A 21,561-nucleotide genomic window follows, 5' to 3' on the forward strand; every position below is an offset into this window, starting at 1 on the left:
CATATACAGTGCACGGGACTGTCCAATGCTGCAGACCACTGTGGTACCTTACACATTAATGACAAAAACAACACAGATATAACAACTGCCAAGTGTCTCAATACTACACAGCACTGCATGCATCTGCTAATATACAGCACACGTTAAACTAATCATCTTGTCCTGGAATTGGTGTGTACCTCCTTATTTTGTATGAAGATTAGCAGTATTCCAGTAATAAGCAACATGCACTATACAACACCTGCTCCAAATACATGAATCATGCTACAAGTATTCTAGAAATACTTCAGCTAATGGGTATCTGGATGATAGGGCGACAGTCAATAGGTCAACACCATGTGGTCAACATGGACATAGTACACATGGTCAAAAAGTCATCATGGCAATAGTCAACACAAGTTTTTTTTTAAATCCTTTGCTTTATTTGAACTTATTCATACTTTATCATCCACGTGAACTACGATTGGGATCGGTAACGGTAGCGGTGCAACTTAACTTGCCTGAAGCATGGCGAGTGAAGCGGTACACTAATTGGGGTTACAGGTGCTGAAACCTACAATTTGACACCCAAAACACTTGTGTCAATCTTTTCATGTGTCGACCATTTCCGTGTCAACCTTTTTCACATGTTGACCATTTGGGGCTGACCTAAACAACATCGACCTTTTGAACAACACCCCAGCTAATAGCATACAAGAATAATTTTAAATGGACCACAATCCCACTTAAACCATGTGCTACTCATTTTATGCAGATAGTACAGAATACAGTGATATAGGGGTTAAATATTTGGGTTTGTACATGTAATAAGAATAACGGGCAAAATGTAAAAATCATAGAATCAGGACATTAGCAATTTGTCTATACAAAAACTACATTTGTGGCAATTTTTTTTTATTAGAAGCACAACCACCAACAATGCAATGGGGGAAATACATAGGACTGTCAATTGTTCCAAACAATGGCTTGATTATAATTTGTACGATGTATGAAATAGATGCATTCTTCATGATTTACGACACATTTTCATGGCAAAGGAATGTTAGGCAGAGGACAACTTTTGCAATACTCAATAGTGTTAACATCTATGTTAGGTTTAAATGTTTATGTATTGCCAGAAGCAAGCCAAGTAATTTAGAGGCACAACATCATTTCATAATTGTGTGATGCATATATGTACATGATCAAAACTGCACAAGAGATATAGATATATGGAATGCAGTCAATTTACCTACGGTCAAAATCCCAACAACCATTGACAGACTGCAAAATCCCAACAAGATCAAAATCCTGACAATTAAAATGTCGACAGGTCAAAAGTCGACAAGTTTTTCATGATTTTTTTTTTATTGAAACCGACTTGTTCATATTTTACCATCCCAGTGGACCTGGAGGGGGAATATAATAGTGTGCCGAGCACAGAGGGGACATGGTACACTTATATGGTGTCCAAGTAAACCTATGTCAACATACACACCAAAAAAAACAATGCATCGACTTTATGAGCTGTCGACATTTTAAATGTCTGTATTTTGTCCTGTCGGTATTTTAACCTCGTCAGTATTTTGACCTAGTCTGGATTTTGGCCGTCGGTCAATTAGTGTCAGGATTTTGACTGTAGGTATTTCATACTGATCCCAGATATATGCCTGCATATATTATGCAAGCCAATGTTGGAAGCTTGCGGGGAAATGCAATGGAGTGCGAATTTGGCAATCTCTTCTAAGTTGCTACAAATAAACAGCGAGTTTGGCTTCCAAATCACTGGATGCAGTAACCAGAAATTAAGAGTAAAAATCTAAACTGGCAAAAATGTGCAGTGGGTTTAAAACCCATAAAAACCCGATGGTTTGAGTCATGCCAGTGTTTGCTCTTTTTTTTTTTCTTTTTTTTTTACTGCACAGTTAGAATTTATATTTCTGTCTTTATTAAGGGTTTTGAGTATGAAGGCTGGAACTTATTGAGCCTTACAATCTAAAACGTCTATAGAACTAGATAAATTGAAGTGAATACAAAATTGTGTAAGCATACTGACAAAAGGGGACAAAAAAAATCTAAATTTATGACTACAAAAAATAAATATATAGATCTGAATTAGATGCACTGCTCCATGAAACCTGTAAGCAACTGACCACTTATCACTCGTGTTTCCATAGGAACTGATGAATAATGTATATGACACAAATACTGTTTCCATGGAATCAAGAAATGTCTTAATACCTGCATACATACAGTAGGTAAAATTACCTTCTGTCAATTTATGAAACGGAACACAGGGAATAACATGCAGGAAATGTTAATGTAGACTAGAAGCTTCAATTTCAGCATGCGCTTTGAACCTAAATACATACAGTACAAGTAAAAGATCTGTAATAAATAGAATACTTGTTTAAGGTTTTTTGTTTTGTTACTAAAGTCAGATTAATGATAAAGTTAAAAATCACAAACATTCTTCAAACTTTTTTTCCCACTATGCCAATTATTTCCATTCATAACTACAAACAGGGACTGACGACACTTTTTTGATCCTTATTTTCCATGTTTCCATGCTGTGACGCAAAGTCGTGAGCATTTTAATTGCATTATTTTTTTATCCAGAAGGCACCATAAGGGTTCCATAGCAGCGTACAAAGAGGTGGAACTGGGTTATAATGGCCGTTCTCACATAGGTAAAGTTAAGTAAGGGCGTGCTGATGCAACTGCAGACTATACAGAGTTGGACGTTATTGAGGATACTGGAAGCGTATCTTTATCCTAGAGTAGGGTGGGTGCAAGAACTCACCGATAATGATAGCCAGTAGCAAACTAGTCCCATTTCAAGAGGTGTACAACTCTAAATACGGCTGAGCATACACAATTTTCCTGTGCAAGTAGTTTTGGAGCAACACATGCCCGATTTACTTCCATCTCTATCAGGCCTTAAATGGCTCTACCACAGAGGTTCTCAAACGCGATCCTCAAAGTACCCCAACAGTACAGGTTTTAAGTTTATCCATGCTTGGCCACAGGTGACTTAATTAGCAACTCAGTCAATGTGATTTAACCATCTGTGCTGAGCCATGGATATACCTAACACCTGAACCGGGTTTGAGAATATCTGCTCTACCATGTAAAACCATAGAAGATTATGCTCAGTCTCAGAAAATAATGCATCCGAGCTGTAAAATATCCATTTTAGAATATATATATATATATATATATATATATATATATATATATATATATATAATAAGAATTTACTCACCGGTAATTCTATTTCTCATAGTCCGTAGTGGATGCTGGGGACTCCGTAAGGACCATGGGGGATTAGCGGCTCCGCAGGAGACTGGGCACAACTATAAAGAAAGCTTTTAGACTACTGGTGTGCACTGGCTCCTCCCACTAAGACCCTCTTCCAGACCTCAGTTAGGATACTGTGCCAGGAAGAGCTGACACAAGTAGGAAGGATTTTGAATCCCGGGTAAAACTCATACCAGCCACACCAATCACACCGTATAACTCGTGATACAATACCCAGTTAACAGCATGATAACAACTGAGCCTCTCAACAGATAGCTCAACAATAACCCTTTAGTTAAGCAATAACTATATACAAGTATTGCAGACAATCCGCACTTGGGATGGGCGCCCAGCATCCACTACGGACTATGAGAAATAGAATTACAGGTGAGTAAATTCTTATTTTCGTTAACGTCCTAAGTGGATGCTGGGGACTCCGTAAGGACCATGGGGATTATACCAAAGCTCCCAAACGGGCGGGAGAGTGCGGATGACTCTGCAGCACCGAATGAGAGAACTCAAGGTCCTCCTCAGCCAGGGTATCAAATTTGTAGAATTTAGCAAACGTGTTTGCCCCTGACCAAGTAGCAGCTCGGCAAAGTTGAAGAGCCGAGACCCCTCGGGCAGCCGCCCAAGAAGAGCCCACCTTCCTCGTGGAATGGCTTTTACTGATATAGGATGCGGCAGTCCAGCCGCAGAATGTGCAAGCTGCATCGTACTACAGATCCAGCGAGCAATAATCTGCTTAGAAGCAGGTGCACCCAACCTGTTGGGCGCATACAGGATAAAAAGCGAGTCAGTCTTCCTGACTCCAGCTGTCCTGGAAACATAAATTTTTAGGGCCCTGACTACATCCAACAACTTGGAAGCCTCCAAGTCATTCGTAGCCGCAGGCACCACGATAGGTTGGTTCAGATGAAAAGCTGATACCACTTTGGGGAGAAACTGGGGACGAGTCCTCAATTCTGCCCTATCCATATGGAAAATCAGATAAGGGCTTTTACATGACAAAGCCGCCAATTCTGAAACACGCCTGGCCGAAGCCAAGGCCAACAACATGACCACTTTCCACGTGAGATATTTTAAATCCACGGTTTTCAGTGGATCAAACAAATGTGACTTTAGGAAATCCAACACCACGTTGAGATCCCAAGGTGCCACTGGAGGCACAAAAGGGGGCTGAATATGCAGCACTCCCTTAACAAAAGTCTGAACTTCAGGTAGTGAAGCCAATTCTCTCTGGAAGAAAATCGATAGAGCCGAAATCTGGACCTTAATGGAACCCAATTTAAGGCCCATAGTCACCCCTGACTGTAGGAAGTGCAGGAACCGGCCCAGCTGAAATTCTTCCGTTGGGGCCTTCCTGGCCTCACACCACGCAACATATTTTCGCCATATGCGGTGATAATGGTTCGCGGTTACTTCTTTCCTAGCTTTTATCAGCGTAGGAATGACTTCCTCCGGAATGCCCTTTACCTTCAGGATCCGGTGTTCAACCGCCATGCCGTCAAACGCAGCCGCGGTAAGTCTTGGAACAGACAGGGCCCCTGCTGCAGCAGGTCCTGTCTGAGCGGTAGAGGCCATGGGTCCTCTGACATCATTTCTTGAAGTTCCGGATACCACGCTCTTCTTGGCCAATCCGGAACAATGAGTATAGTTCTTACTCCTCTTCTCCTTATTATCCTCAGTACCTTTGGTATGAGAGGAAGAGGAGGGAACACATAAACCGATCGGTACACCCACGGTGTTACCAGAGCGTCCACAGCTATCGCCTGCGGGTCTCTTGACCTGGCGCAATATTTTCCTAGCTTTTTGTTTAGGCGGGACGCCATCATGTCCACCTGTGGTTTTTCCCACTGGTTTACAATCATTTGAAAGACTTCTGGATGAAGTCCCCACTCTCCCGGGTGGAGGTGGTGCCTGCTGAGGAAGTCTGCTTCCCAGTTGTCCACTCCCGGAATGAACACTGCTGACAGTGTTAACACGTGATTTTCCGCCCATCGGAGAATCCTTGTGGCTTCTGCCATTGCCGTCCTGCTTCTTGTGCCGCCCTGTCGATTTACATGGGCGACTGCCGTGATGTTGTCTGACTGGATCAGTACCGGCTGGTTTTAAAGCAGGGGTTTTGCCTGACTTAGGGCATTGTAAATGGCCCGTAGTTCCAGAATATTTATGTGCAGGGAAGTCTCCTGACTTGACCATAGTCCTTGGAAGTTTCTTCCCTGTGTGACTGCTCCCCAGCCTCGAAGGCTGGCATCCGTGGTCACCAGGACCCAGTCCTGTATGCCGAATCTGCGGCCCTCTTGAAGTTGAGCACTCTGCAGCCACCACAGCAGAGACACCCTTGTCCTTGGAGACAGGGTTATCAGACGATGCATCTGAAGATGCGATCCGGACCACTTGTCCAACAGGTCCCACTGAAAGGTTCTTGCATGAAACCTGCCGAATGGAATCGCTTCGTAGGAAGCTATCATTTTTCCCAGGATCCGCGTGCAGTGATGCACCGACACCTGTTTTGGTTTTAGGAGGCCTCTGACTAGAGATGACAGCTCCTTGGCCTTCTCCTCCGGGAGAAACACTTTTCTCTGTTCTGTGTCCAGAACCATCCCTAGGAACAGCAGGCGTGTCGTAGGGACCAGCTGTGACTTTGGAATGTTTAGAATCCAGCCGTGCTGTTGTAGCACTTCCCGAGATAGTGCTACTCCGACCAACAACTGCTCTCTGGACCTCGCCTTTATCAGGAGATCGTCCAAGTACGGGATAATTAAAACTCCCTTCCTTCGAAGGAGTATCATCATTTCCGCCATTACCTTGGTAAAGACCCTCGGAGCCGTGGAGGGACCGAACGGCAACGTCTGGAATTGGTAATGACAATCTTGTACCACAAACCTGAGGTACTCCTGGTGAGGAAGGTAAATGGGGACATGTAGGTAAGCATCCTTGATGTCCAGCGATACCATGTAATCTCCCTCGTCCAGGCTTGCAATAACCGCCCTGAGCGATTCCATCTTGAACTTGAATTTTTTGATATATGTGTTCAAGGATTTAAAATTTAAAATGGGTCTCACCGAACCGTCCGGTTTCGGTACCACAAACATTGTGGAATAGTAACCCCTTCCTTGTTGAAGTAGGGGCACCTTTACTATCACCTGCTGGGAATACAGCTTTTGAATTGCCTGTAACACTGCCTCCCTGCCTGAGGGAGTGGTTGGCAAGGCAGATTTGAGGAAACGGCGGGGGGGAGACGTCTCGAATTCCAGTTTGTACCCCTGAGATACTATTTGAAGGATCCAGGGATCCACCCGTGTGCGAGCCCACTGATTGCTGAAATGCTTGAGACGGGCCCCCACCGTACCTGGCTCTGCCTGTGGAGCCCCAGCGTCATGCTGTGGACTTAGAGGAAGCGGGGGAGGACTTTTGCTCCTGGGAACTGGCTGTATGCTGCAGCTTTTTCCCTCTACCTCTGCCTCTGGGCAGAAAGGACACGCCTTTAACCCACTTGCCCCTATTGGGCCGAAAGGACTGTACCTGATAATACGGTGCATTCTTTGGTTGTGAGGGAACATGGGGCAAAAATGTAGACTTCCCAGCTGTTGCTGTGGAAACGAGGTCCGAGAGACCATCCCCGAACAATTCCTCACCCTTATAAGGCAGAACTTCCATGTGTCGTTTGGAATCTGCATCACCTGTCCACTGCCGAGTCCATAACCCTCTCCTGGCAGAAATGGACATTGCACTAATTTTGGATGCCAGCCGGCAAATATCCCTCTGTGCATCCCTCATGTATAAAAGTGCGTCTTTTATATGCTCTACGTTCAGCAAAATAGTGTCCCTGTCTAGGGTATCTATATTTTCTGACAGGGAATCTGACCACGCAGCAGCAGCGCTGCACATCCAGGCTGAAGCTATAGCCGGTCTCAGTATCACACCTGTGTGTGTATATATAGATTTCAGGATAGCCTCCTGCTTTCTATGAGCAGATTCCTTCAGGGCGGCCGTATCCGGAGACGGTAGTGCCACCTTCTTTGACAATGTGCTCAACGGTTAGCAATATAGTGTCCCTGTCTAAGGTATCAATGTTTTCTGACAGGGAATCTGACCACGCAGCTGCAGCACTGCACATCCATGCTGAAGCAATAGCTGGTCTCAGTATAATGCCTGAGTGTGTATATACAGACTTCAGGATAGCCTCCTGCTTTCTATCTGCAGGTTCCTTTAAGGCAGCCGTGTCTGGAGACGGTAGTGCCACCTTCTTTGACAGACGTGTGAGCGCTTTATCCACCCTAGGGGATGTTTCCCAGCGTGACCTATCCTCTGGCGGGAAAGGGTACGCCATTAGTAATCTCTTAGAAATTACCATCTTTTTATCAGGGGAAGCCCACACTTCTTCACACACTTCATTTAACTCTTCAGATGGAGGAAAAGCTACTGGTAGTTTTTTCTCTCCAAACATTATACCCTTTTTTGTGGTACCGGGGGTAACATTAGAAATGTGCAACACATTTTTCATTGCCTCAATCATGTAACGTGTGGCCCTACTGGAAGTTACATTAGTTTCTTCGTCGTCGACACTGGAGTCAGTATCCGTGTCGACATCTGTGTCAACCATCTGAGGTAGCGGGCGTTTTAGAGCCCCTGATGGTTTTTGAGACGCCTGGGCAGGCACAGGCTGAGAAGCCGGCTGTCCCACATTAGGTATGTCGTCAAACCTTTTATGTAAGGAGTCGACACTATCACGTAATTCCTTCCACAGCACCATCCACTCAGGTGTCGACCCCGCAGGGGGTGACATAACATTTACAGGCATCTGCTCCGCCTCCACATAAGCCTCCTCATCAAACATGTCAACACAGCCGTACAGACACACCGCAAACACACAGGGAATGCTCTGACAGAGGACAGGACCCCACAAAGCCCTTTGGGGAGACAGAGAGAGAGTATGCCAGCACACACCAGAGCGCTATATAACACTGGGATCCCACTATCAATGAGTGTTTTCCCTATAGCTGCTTTTTTATATATTTCTCTGACGTCCTAGTGGATGCTGGGAACTCCGTAAGGACCATGGGGAATAGCGGCTCCGCAGGAGACTGGGCACAAAAGTAAAGCTTTAGGACTACCTGGTGTGCACTGGCTCCTCCCCCTATGACCCTCCTCCAAGCCTCAGTTAGATTTTTGTGCCCGACCGAGCAGGGTGCAATCTAGGGGGCTCTCCTGAGCTTCTTAGAAAAAGTTAGTTTTAGGTTTCTTATTTTCAGTGAGACCTGCTGGCAACAGGCTCACTGCATCGAGGGACTAAGGGGAGAAGAAGCGAACCTGCCTGCTTGCAGCCAGCTTGGGCTTCTTAGGCTACTGGACACCATTAGCTCCAGAGGGACCGAACACAGGCCCAGCCTTGGAGTCCGGTCCCAGAGCCGCGCCGCCGGCCCCCTTACAGAGCCAGAAGCAAGAAGAGGTCCGGAAAATCGTCGGCAGAAGACATCAGTCTTCAACAAGGTAGCGCACAGCACTGCAGCTGTGCGCCATTGCTCCTCAGGCACACTTCACACTCCGGTCACTGAGGGTGCAGGGCGCTAGGCGGGGGCGCCCTGAGCAGCAATAAAAACACCTTGGCTGGCGATAATACATCACATATAACCCCCAGGGCTATATGGATGTATTTTAACCCCTGCCAGAATACAGCAAAACGCGGGAGAAAAGTCCGCCGAGAAGGGGGCGGAGCCTATCTCCTCAGCACACGGGCGCCATTTTCCCTCACAGCTCCGCTGGAAGGACGTCTCCCTGACTCTCCCCTGCAGTCCTGCACTACAGAAAAGGGTAAAAAAGAGAGGGGGGGCACTAATTTGGCGCAGTTTGATAATATCAGCAGCTATAAGGGGAAAACACATTATATAGTGGTATCCCTATATATATATATATATATATATATATATATAGCGCTCTGGTGTGTGCTGGCATACTCTCCCTCTGTCTCCCCAAAGGGCTAGTGGGGTCCTGTCCTCTATCAGAGCATTCCCTGTGTGTGTGCTGTGTGTCGGTACGATTGTGTCGACATGTTTGAGGAGGAAAATGATGTGGAGGCGGAGCAATTGCCTGTAATAGAGATGTCACCCCCTAGGGAGTCGACACCTGAGTGGATGGGCTTATGGAAGGACTTACGTGACAGTGTCAGCTCTTTACAAAAGACGGTTGATGACATGAGGCAGCCGGCTTCTCAGCTTGTGCCTGTCCAGGCGTCTCAAAGGCCATCAGGGGCTCTAAAACGCCCGTTACCTCAGATGGCAGACACAGATGCCGACACGGATACTGACTCCAGTGTCGACGATGAAGAGACGAATGTGACTTCCAGTAGGGCCACACGTTACATGATTGAGGCAATGAAATATGTTTTACATATTTCTGATAATACAAGTACCACTAAAAAGGGTATTATGTTTGGTGAGAAAAAACTGCCTGTAGTTTTTCCTGCATCTGAGGAATTAAATGAAGTATGTGATGAAGCGTGGGTTTCCCCCGATAAAAAAATGATAATTCCTAAAAGGTTATTGGCATCATACCCTTTCCCGCCAGAGGAAAGTGCACGTTGAGAAACACCCCCTAGGGTGGATAAAGCGCTCACACGCTTGTCTAAACAGGTGGCACCACCCTCTCCTGAGACGGCCGCCCTTAAGGAACCTGCTGACAGAAAGCAGGAGAATATCCTAAAATGTATATACACTCACACAGGAGTTATATTGCGACCAGCAATCGCCTCAGCCTGGATGTGCAGTGCTGGGGTGGCTTGGTCGGATTCCCTGACGGACAATATTGATACCCTAGACAGGGACAGTATATTACTGACTATAGAGCATTTAAAAGATGCTTTTCTATATATGCGTGATGCACAGAGGGATATCTGCCGACTGGCATCAAGAGTAAGTGCGCTGTCCATTTCTGCCAGAAGAGGGTTATGGACGCGGCAGTGGTCAGGTGATGCGGATTCCAAAAGGCATATGGAAGTATTGCCTTATAAAGGGGAGGAGTTATTTGGGGTAGGTCTATCAGACCTGGTAGCAACGGCAACTGCTGGGAAATCCACATTTTTACCCCAGGTAGCCTCTCAACATAAGAAGACGCCGTATTATCAGGCGCAATCCTTTCGGCCCCATAAGGGCAAGCGAGCAAAAGGCTCCTCATTTCTGCCCCGTGGCAGGGGGAGAGGAAAAAGGCTGCAGCAAACAGCCAGTTCCCAGGAACAGAAGCCCTCTCCCGCCTCTGCCAAGTCCTCAGCATGACGCTGGGGCTTTACAAGCGGACTCAGGCACTGTGGGGGCCCGTCTCAAGAATTTCAGCGCGCAGTGGGCTCACTCACAAGTGGACCCCTGGATCCTTCAGGTGGTATCTCAGGGTTACAAATTGGAATTCGAGACGTCTCCCCCTCGCCGTTTCCTAAAGTCTGCTTTACCGACGTCTCCCTCCGACAGGGAGGCGGTATTGGAAGCCATTCACAAGCTGTATTCCCAGCAGGTGATAATCAAGGTACCCCTCCTGCAACAGGGAAAGGGGTATTATTCCACGCTGTTTGTGGTACCGAAGCCGGACGGCTCGGTGAGACCTATTTTAAATCTAAAATCCTTGAACACTTACATACAGAGGTTCAAATTCAAGATGGAGTCACTCAGAGCGGTGATTGCGAACCTGGAAGAAGGGGATTATATGGTGTCTCTGGACATCAAGGATGCTTACCTCCATGTCCCAATTTACCCTTCTCACCAAGGGTACCTCAGGTTTGTGGTACAGAACTGTCACTATCAGTTTCAGACGCTGCCGTTTGGATTGTCCACGGCACCACGGGTCTTTACCAAAGTAATGGCCGAAATGATGATACTCCTTCGAAGGAAGGGAGTTTTAGTTATCCCTTACTTGGACGATCTCCTGATAAGGGCAAGATCCAGGGAACAGTTGGAAGTCGGGGTAGCACTATCTCAGGTAGTGTTGCGGCAGCACGGTTGGATTCTCAATATTCCAAAATCGCAGCTGATCCCGACGACGCGTCTTCTATTCCTAGGGATGATCCTGGACACAGTCCAGAAAAAGGTGTTTCTCCCGGAGGAGAAAGCCAGGGAGTTATCCGAGCTAGTCAGAAACCTCCTAAAACCAGGCCAAGTCTCAGTGCATCAATGCACAAGGGTCCTGGGAAAAATGGTGGCTTCCTACGAAGCAATCCCATTCGGCAGATTCCACGCAAGAACTTTCCAGTGGGACCTGCTGGACAAATGGTCCGGATCGCATCTTCAGATGCATCAGCGGATAACCCTGTCACCAAAGACAAGGGTGTCTCTCCTGTGGTGGTTACAGAGTGCTCATCTTCTAGAGGGCTGCAGATTCGGCATTCAGGACTGGGTCCTGGTGACCATGGATGCCAGCCTGCGAGGCTGGGGAGCAGTCACACAGGGAAGGAATTTCCAGGGATTGTGGTCAAGCCTGGAGACAACACTTCACATAAATATCCAGGAGCTAAGGGCCATTTACAATGCTCTAAGCCTAGCAAGACCGCTGCTTCAAGGTCAGCCGGTGCTGATCCAGTCGGACAACATCACGGCAGTCGCCCATGTAAACAGACAGGGCGGCACAAGAAGCAGGAGGGCAATGGCAGAAGCTGCAAGGATTCTTCGCTGGGCGGAAAATCATGTGATAGCACTGTCAGCAGTGTTCATTCCGGGAGTGGACAACTGGGAAGCAGACTTCCTCAGCAGGCACGACCTCCACCCGGGAGAGTGGGGACTTCACCCAGAAGTCTTCCACATGATTGTGAACCGTTGAGAAAAACCAAAAGGTGGACATGAGGGCGTCCCGCCTCAACAAAAAACTGGACAGGTATTGCGCCAGGTCAAGGGACCCTCAAGCAATAGCTGTGGACGCTCTGGTAACACCGTGGGTGTACCAGTCGGTGTATGTGTTCCCTCCTCTGCCTCTCATACCCAAGGTACTGAGAATTATAAGACGGAGAGGAGTAAGAACTATACTCGTGGCTCCGGATTGGCCAAGAAGGACTTGGTACCCGGAACTTCAAGAGATGCTCACAGAGGACCCGTGGCCTCTACCTCTAAGAAGGGACCTGCTTCAGCAAGGACCCTGTCTGTTCCAAGACTTACCGCGGCTGCGTTTGACGGCATGGCGGTTGAACGCCGGATCCTGAAGTAAAAAGGCATTCCAGATGAAGTCATCCCTACTTTGATTAAAGCCAGAAAGGATGTAACCGCAAAGCATTATCATCGCATTTGACGTAAATATGTTGCGTGGTGCGAGGCCAGGAAGGCCCCTACAGAGGAATTTCAACTGGGTCGATTCCTGCATTTCCTGCAAACAGGAGTGTCTATGGGCCTAAAATTGGGGTCCATTAAGGTTCAAATTTCGGCCCTGTCGATTTTCTTCCAGAAAGAACTGGCTTCAGTTCCTGAAGTTCAGACGTTTGTCAAGGGGGTACTGCATATACAGCCTCCTTTTGTGCCTCCAGTGGCACCTTGGGATCTCAATGTAGTTTTGGGGTTCCTAAAATCACATTGGTTTGAACCACTCACCACTGTGGACTTAAAATATCTCACATGGAAAGTGGTAATGCTGTTGGCCTTGGCTTCGGCCAGGCGTGTGTCAAAATTGGCGGCTTTATCCTATAAAAGCCCTTACCTGATTTTTCATACGGACAGGGCAGAATTGAGGACTCGTCCTCAATTTCTCCCTAAGGTGGTTTCAGCGTTTCACCTGAACCAGCCTATTGTGGTACCTGCGGCTACTAGGGACTTGGAGGACTCCAAGTTGCTGGACGTAGTCAGGGCCCTGAAAATATATGTTCCAGGACGGCTGGAGTCAGAAAATCTGACTCGCTGTTTATCCTGTATGCACCCAACAAGCTGGGTGCTCCTGCTTCTAAGCAGACTATTGCTCGTTGGATTTGTAGTACAATTCAGCTTGCACATTCTGTGGCAGGCCTGCCACAGCCAAAATCTGTAAAAGCCCATTCCACAAGGAAGGTGGGCTCATCTTGGGCGGCTGCCCGAGGGGTCTCGGCTTTACAACTTTGCCGAGCAGCTACTTGGTCAGGGGCAAACACGTTTGCTAAATTCTACAAATTTGATATCCTGGCTGAGGAGGACCTGGAGTTCTCTCATTCGGTGCTGCAGAGTCATCCGCACTCTCCCGCCCTTTTGGGAGCTTTGGTATAATCCCCATGGTCCTTACGGAGTTCCCAGCATCCACTAGGACGTCAGAGAAAATAAGAATTTACTTACCGATAATTCTATTTCTCGTAGTCCGTAGTGGATGCTGGGCGCCCATCCCAAGTGCGGATTGTCTGCAATACTTGTACATAGTTATTGTTAACTAATCGGGTTATTTTTGTTGTGAGCCATCTATTCAGAGGCTCCTCTATTATCATGCTGTTAACTGGGTTCATATCACAAGTTGTACGGTGTGATTGGTGTGGCTGGTATGAGTCTTACCCGGGATTCATGAATCCTTCCTTATTGTGTACGCTCGTCCGGGCACAGTATCCTAACTGAGGCTTGGAGGAGGGTCATAGGGGGAGGAGCCAGTGCACACCAGGTAGTCCTAAAGCTTTACTTTTGTGCCCAGTCTTCTGCGGAGCCGCTATGCCCCATGGTCCTTACGGAGTTCCCAGCATCCACTACGGACTACGAGAAATAGAATTATCGGTAAGTAAATTCTTATTATTACATATATATATATATATATATATATCTATACTGCGCCTAAATTTAGTGCCCCCCCCTCTCTTTTTTACCCTTCTGTAGTATTCTCAGACTGCAGGGGAGAGCCAGGGAGCTTCCTTCCAGCGGAACGGTGAGGGAAAAATGGCGCCAGTGTGCTGAGGGAGAAGCCCCGCCCCCTTTTCGGCGGACTTTCTCCCGCTTTTTCTGTGATACTGGCAGGGGTAATTTTACATCTATATAGCCTCTGGGACTATATATGATGTATATTTTGCCAGCCAAGGTGTTATTTATTGCCCTCAGGGCGCCCACCCCCCCAGCGCCCTGCACCCATCAGTGACCGAAGTATGAGGTGTACATGAGGAGCAATGGCGCACAGCTGCAGTGCTGTGCGCTACCTTGGTGAAGACTGAAGTCTTCTGCCGCCGATTTTCCGGACCTTCTTCGTGCTTCTGGCTCAGTAAGGGGGACGGCGGCGCGGCTCCGGGAACAAACACCAAGGTCGGGTCCTGCGGTCGATCCCTCTGGAGCTAATGGTGTCCAGTAGCCTAAGAAGCCCAAACTACCACCTGTTAGGTAGGTTCGCTTCTTCTCCCCTTAGTCCCTCGCTGCAGTGAGTCTGTTGCCAGCAGATCTCACTGAAAATAAAAAACCTAAATATACTTTCCTTCTAGGTGCTCAGGAGAGCCCCTAGTGTGCATCCAGCTCGGCCGGGCACAAGAATCTAAATGAGGTCTGGAGGAGGGTCTTAGTGGGAGGAGCCAGTGCACACCAGTAGTCTAAAAGCTTTCTTTATAGTTGTGCCCAGTCTCCTGCGGAGCCGCTAATCCCCCATGGTCCTTACGTCCCACTTAGGACGTTAGAGAAATATAATATATATATATATATATATATATATATATATATATATATATATATATATATATATATATATATATATATATATATATAATATATATATTTTTTTTTTTAACAGAATAACTATAAGAAACAAAACTTTGCTTCCTTCATATAAATAAAATGTATGCACAAAAAGGCCACTAAAGATGTTTAGTATGGTATAATCTTTACTATGATAAAGATGTCTCCAACTCCATATAAAGACCACTACTTTCCAGGGTCTGTTTTTGATGAAAATACAATACTTCTATACTTTGTTGTAAAAAAACGTAGGCCCCAAGAGACCAGATTACGCCATAGGGGTATATTCAATAACTGTCGAAAAGCTGCCGATCAGCGTGCATTGTCGGAAGCAGGGCCAAACCAGACAGGTTTTAGCCCCGTTTCCGACAATCTCAATCAGACTTTCAAAAAAGTCGGATTGAGATAAGTGATCTGAGAGCAGGAGACGGGGGAGCAGCGGGGTGAGCAGGGACCCAGCGGGAGCGTCCCCACGGCTCCAGCAAGTGACGACCCGCTTGCTGGAGCCGGGTGGATGCTGCCTTGAGCCTCCGCTGCTGCTGCTCCCGTCTCCTCCTCTCCTTTCCCCGTCCGCTCCATCTGCTCCCCCCACCACCGCAGACATCCGCTCACCTCCCCGCTCCCCCCTCACCTCCGGCGCCGCTGACCGCTCCCCCCTCACCTCCGGCGTCACAGACCGCTCCCCCCTCACCCCCGGCGCCGCTGAGAGCTCCCTCTGCCACTGCTGTCAGCACACCCGTAGCGCTGACAGCAGCAGGAGGTCAAGAAACAGGGAACGGCCAAATCCGACAGTCGGATTTGGCCGCTCATTTGAATAGGGGTTGTCGGGTCCATTCCGACAACTGCATGTCGGAATGGACCAGACTCATATTGAATAGACCCATAGACCATAAATCCCCAAAACAGTAAGTAGGTTCTCAAAGCATTCCTGTTGCACTATATGAATACAGTATCTATAAAGGGGAAGTAAATCGTTTTTGGGCACCTGACGAGCAATATTCAATTGTTTTGCCAATGTGCTAAAATGACACAGGTGCCCATCACAATCTTGTGGCAAAACCTGTGCAAAAGTACTGGATGCACTGCTGAAACCTCAGTTTGGGGAATCCAAGAGAGTCAGACATTTGGCAGATTTCTGCTTGCCAACTTAGGAGGGTGTCAAGCATACATAATGGGCGCCCGTGACACCCACACCCTTCGGCAAAACAATTGAATAGCTCACATTCGGCGTATAAAAACAACTGAATCACCCCTATAATAGGATATACATAATGAGAACTGCCACATAACACCATTACACTGAGCATTAACACTGCTGGCAGCATAGAAATAAACTACTTTGGGGTATATATAATTGATGTCGGATCCATTCCGACATGCATTTGTTGGAATGGATCCAACAACCCCTATTCAAATCTCATTTCAATTCGTCTTTTTTAAGTCGAATTGAGATGAGTGACCCAGAGGAGGAGAGGGGGGGGCGCGGGGAGATCAGTGGGGGACAGCCGCCGGCAGCCAGAGGAGAACAGCGCTACAGTAGCACTGTAGAAGGATGTCACACAGCCGCCTGACCTCACGGCAGTGTCCACCCGGCTCCAGCAAGCTTGCTGGAGCCGGGTGGACGCTGACGTGAGCGGCGCGGCTGTGCCACACCCTGCTGCAGTGCTGTGCTGTAGCGCTGATCTCCTCTGGCTGCCCGCGGCAGTCCCCCGTCTCCCTGCGGCTCTCCCCCTCTCCTCCTCTGGGTCCGCATGCAAGATGTCGGACCGAGATGGTCGAAAAGGGGGCCAAAACCACAGATCCACGTGCTTTTCGACAAGTTGAATTCATCGACTTGTCGAAAATATTGAATAGGTCGAATCACGATTCGACCTTAAAAAGTCGAAAACTGCCGTCTTTTCGACAGACGGCAGTTTTTGACTTCCATTGAATATACCCCTTTGTGTGTAAGGCCTGAGATACAACTGTGACAATGACTCAGGCTCACTTAAGTTTTAAGGCACACTGATGTATAGAGATACATTGATACAGACTTAATAAACAAAAACACAATTCTAAAATGATTTAAGCCATCACTTGTAGATACTGCTTTTAAATATTAAACTAAAATATAAATAATTCTACTCATAAGCGCGCAATGCCCTACGGTTCGACAACCATAAGTCATTAGTAGACGATTGCATTTATTTTTGTACCATTTTATGCAAAGTCCACACTACAAAGGAATGCAGCCAACTCTTATTACAAGTTCAGAACATTGTTGGTAAAATGTACCAAGCAATACAGTGCAACAAAGTGTAAACCAGTCTGTGACATCTGCACATTAAATCCCAGAGTCTACTTATAACATTTCACATTGATAAGAAAAAAAATTAAAATATAAAAAAAAACTATGGAAAGCAAATGGGACAATTATGGAGATTAATGCCACATAAAAGTGTCTACTGGCTCCCGCCTACTACCGCCCACCATTAGTACACTTTGAAAATTAAAATCTGCTGCTTAGAGGAAATTATCCAGGTCGGTAACATCAGAGACAGAATAATTAGAAAATAATCATATTGCCAAAGGTTCACAATTTCCAAGCACCGGTTTTAAAGTTATGTAGCTAGTAGTTTTTTGCTTTTTTTTGGGGGGGGGGGGGGATCTGGAAAGGTCCCCTTATTCCATTGTTTACCAATCCCTATTTTTCTGCATATAAAAATACCATTCTTGCCATCTAATCTTTATCATGTAAGATTGATTACAGAACAGTTACAGAAAATAGAGGTGGATGATTGCGCTGTGAGGACTCTTAGCAAGTCTAGGGGGAGTCTAGGATTCCCCTAAAAAACTCCAAATTGAAGGAACTGAAAAATGTGAGACTGCTCCTCCCACTTGGCGCTAGTCCAATGCTACAATGTAAAATGTACTTCAGTTTTCACTATGGATATGAAATACCAGTGTGATATATAAAAGTAAACAAATGTTTAATACTGTACAAATTAAAAAACAGGACAGAGAATGACCCCAAATGGGAAACAAGTCCTACCAGGATGACAATAGGAGCCGCAGGTGTGATATGCAAGGCATTCCCGGGAAAAATATGCTGCATGTGACTGACTCCTTCAGGTGTGTTTCCCACTGGTCCTTTCCCCAGTCCGAATGTCCTGAAAGTCCAGAAGGCACTGGAAGGCAAAAGTAGACGCGCCTCAGGATGTCAAGATTCCTTTTTCAAGGCTGAGATTCCTAATCCCACGCCGGAATGGAGTTGTCCTTCGGGATCCCAGCGTTGGTATATTGACCGTCAGGATCCCATCCGTCGGGAAGCTAACTGCTTCCAGTTACTAAGGTATACTGAAGTAAAATTACAAGCATTACAGCATAAGTGTCAAAGGCTTTTATTGACAATTGGATTAACTTTATGCAAAGAGTCAATATTTGCAGTGTTGACCCTTCTTTAACACCTCTGCAATTCGCCTTGGCATGCTGCCAATCAACTTCTGGGCCACATACTGACTGATGGCCGCCCATTCTTGCCTAATCATTGCTTGGAGCCTGTCAGAATTTATGGGTTTTTGTTTGTCCACCCACCTCTTGAGGACTGACCACAAGTTCTCAATGGGATTAAGGCCTGGCCATGGACCAAATATGTAGATGTTTTGTTTCCCCGAGCCACTTAGTTATAACTTTTGCCTTAATGCAAGGTGCTCCATCATGCTGGAAAAGGCATTGTTAGTCACCAAACTACTCTTGGATGATTGGGATAAGTTGTTCTTGGGGGATGTTTTGGTCATTCTTTAATCATGGCTGTGTTCTTAGGCAAAATTGTGAGTGAGCCAACTCCCTTGGCTGAGAAGAAACCCCACACATGAATGGTCTCAGCATGCTTTACTGTTGGCATGACACAGGCCTGATGGTAGAGCTCACCTTTCCTTTTTTGGACAAGCATTTTTCCAGATGCCGCAAACAATATGAAAGGGGATTCATCAGAGAAAATTACTTTACCCCAGTCCTCAGCAGTCCAATCCCTTTTGCAGAATATCAGTCTGTCCCTGATGTTTTTCCTGTAGAGAAGTGGCTTCTTTGGAGCCCTTGACACCAGGCCACCCTCCAAAAAGTATTTGCCTCACTGTGTGCGGATGCACTTACACCTGCCTGCTGTCATTCCTGAGCAAGCTCTGCACCGTTGGTACCCCGGTCACGCAGCTGAATCAACTTTAGAAGACTGTCCTGGTACTTGCTGGACATTCTTTGGGTCATGAAGTCTTCTTCACATCTACTGAATCTCTCTCCTTGAAGTTCTTGATGATCCAATAAATGGATCCTTGCCTGTGAAGCCCTTTTTGTGCAAAGCAATGATAACTGCACCTGTTTCCTTGCAGGTAACCAAGGTAAACAGAGGAAGATATAGGATTTCAAGCAGAACCCTCCTTTTAAAGCTTCCAGTCTGTTATTCTAACTCAATCAGCATGATAGACTGATCTCCAGCCTTGTCCACACTGATCCGTGTTAACAAGAGAATCACTTTTGTGGCAAGGCTGAAATGCAGTGGAAATGTTTTTGGGATTAATTTCATTGTCATGGCAAAGAGGGACTTTGCAATTAACTGCAATTCATCTGATCACTCTTGAAGCATGACATTCTGGAGTATATGTATATTGCCATCATAAAAACAGAGACAGCAGACTTTGTGAAAACTTATATTTGTGTCATTCTCAAAATTTGGGCCATGCTGTAGTCTCCAAAATCCATTTGTTTATTAAAAAGGAATATTACAATTTAATACATCTATGAAAATACAAAAGGCCATTTCTTTCAAACAAAAATTTTTGTGGGTATTTGGATACCATCCTTGTATTTTATATTCAGATGCTGATCTGTATAAACAATTAAAATCACTTTTTACTGGCAAGCTATAAATATATTAAAACAGATTTGTCTGCCTCCAATAGAAAGTGTACTGGGAAACAAAGCTATGAGAACCAAAAAACAACCAAACCCAGTCATTAGTCTTAAGCAGGGTGAGGGTCGTGGGGGGGGGGGGGGATTACATGACACGACCATATAAAGCTTGTTAGGTCCTTGGCCAGTATTGTGAATGCAATAATAAAAATAAAACAATGTTAAGAACGATAATAGGAATTTAATGCCTATCGGTAGTCCGTAGTGGATACTGGGGTCTTGCACTTTGGTACCATGGAGTATAGATCGGGTCCATTGGAGCCTGACACTTTAAAATTTTTATAGTGTGTGTATGTGTGCGCTAGTTCCTCTCCTCTATGCCCCTCCTACCAGACTCAGTCTAGAAAAACTGTGCCAGAGGAGACGGACATAATCTGAGAGAAGAAACCATACAACAGCGGTGAGGCAACACGCCAGCGCAACCAGAAACAAAGGCAGGGTGCTAACCAGAACAGAGGACAGCAACACCAACCTAGTCCGGATAGCACAGCTATCCCAACAATATAACAGGACCACAACGTCGCTACAACTAAATACTTACACAGGTAAGCAGGAACAAAGCACTGAGGCGGGCGCCCAGTATCCACAACGGACTAGGAGAAAATAAGAATTTACTTACCGATAATTCTATTTCTTGTAGTCCGTAGTGGATGCTGGGAACTCCGTAAGGACCATGGGGAATAGCGGCTCCGCAGGAGACTGGGCACAAAAAGAAAGCTTTAAGACTACCTGGTGTGCACTGGCTCCTCCCCCCATGACCCTCCTCCAAGCCTCAGTTAGGATACTGTGCCCGGACGAGCGTACACAATAAGGAAGGATTTTGAATCCCGGGTAAGACTCATACCAGCCACACCAATCACACCGTACAACTTGTGATATGAAACCCAGTTAACAGCATGATAACAGAGGAGCCTCTGAATAAATGGCTCACAACAAGAACCCGATTAGTTAACAATAACTATGTACAAGTATTGCAGACAATCCGCACTTGGGATGGGCGCCCAGCATCCACTACGGACTACGAGAAATAGAATTATCGGTAAGTAAATTCTTATTTTCTCTGACGTCCTAGTGGATGCTGGGAACTCCGTAAGGACCATGGGGATTATACCAAAGCTCCCAAACGGGCGGGAGAGTGCGGATGACTCTGCAGCACCGAATGAGAGAACTCCAGGTCCTCCTCAGCCAGGGTATCAAATTCATAGAATTTTGCAAACGTGTTTGCCCCTGACAAAGTAGCTGCTCGGCAAAGTTGTAAAGCCGAGACCCCTCGGGCAGCCGCCCAAGATGAGCCCACCGTCCTTGTGGAATGGGCTTTTATTAATTTAGGCTGCGGTAATCCTACCGCAGAATGCGCCAGCTGAATAGTGCTACAAATCCAGCGCGCAATAGACTGCTTAGAAGCAGGAGCACCCAGCTTGTTGGGTGCCATCAGGATAAACAGCGAGTCAGTTTTCCTGACTCCAGCCGTCCTGGAAAAATAAAATTTTCAGGGCCCTGACTACGTCCAGCAACTTGGAATCCTCCAAGTCCCCAGTAGCCGCAGGCACCACAATAGGTTGGTTCAAGTGAAAACCTGAGACCACCTTCGGGAGAAACTGAGGACGAGTCCTCAATTCTGCCCTATCCATATAGAAAATCAGATAAGGCCTTTTACATGACAAAGCCGCCAATTCTGACACACGCCTGGCCAAGGCCAAGGCCAACAGCA

General features: G+C 46.4%; 1 protein-coding gene across 4 annotated transcripts in view; it reads right to left on the reverse strand.

Annotated features, from left to right (window-relative positions):
* LCORL (ligand dependent nuclear receptor corepressor like) overlaps positions 1–21,561 on the reverse strand; it is a 337,715-nt gene that overhangs the window by 173,273 nt on the left and 142,881 nt on the right. The gene's annotated exons all lie outside the window — the stretch shown is intronic.

Source organism: Pseudophryne corroboree, chromosome 1 (genome assembly GCF_028390025.1).
Source record: "Pseudophryne corroboree isolate aPseCor3 chromosome 1, aPseCor3.hap2, whole genome shotgun sequence".
Classification (NCBI taxonomy): domain Eukaryota; kingdom Metazoa; phylum Chordata; class Amphibia; order Anura; family Myobatrachidae; genus Pseudophryne; species Pseudophryne corroboree.